We start from the raw sequence: 500 nt of genomic DNA, 5'->3' as shown, positions 1-500 counted from the left end.
ATATGTATATATATATACACACACCATGGTATATACAATATATATGGTATATACCATGGTGTGTGTGTGTGTGTGTGTGTATGCAGGTGAGTGCAGGAACCAGCCGGCTGCTTTATTGCTAGCAGGAGCAAACTTCATGCAGTCCCCACGTACATATATTATATGTATCACGTTATCACATATATATGCAATCTGCGTATATATATCTATATATCTACACACACACACACACACACACACACACGCGCGCGCGCGCGCCATGGAATACTACTCAGCCACAAGAAAGAATGAAATAATGTCTTTCATGGTAACATGGATGTAACTGGAGGCCATTATCCTAAGTGAAATAACTCAGAAACAGAAATTCAAACACCACATGTTCTCACTTGTAAGTGAGAGGTAAACATAGACATATACGGTGGAATAATAGACATTGGAGACTCTAAAAGGTGGGAAGGTGAGAGCAGGGTGATGGTTGAAAAATTATCTATTGGGTACAG

The sequence above is a fragment of the Sapajus apella genome, unplaced genomic scaffold (assembly GCF_009761245.1).
Source record: "Sapajus apella isolate SASKATOON/1434 unplaced genomic scaffold, GSC_monkey_1.0 scaffold6, whole genome shotgun sequence".
NCBI classification, from domain to species: domain Eukaryota; kingdom Metazoa; phylum Chordata; class Mammalia; order Primates; family Cebidae; genus Sapajus; species Sapajus apella.
The sequence above is the reverse complement of the archived record's forward strand: the minus strand, read 5'-3'. Positions refer to the sequence as shown.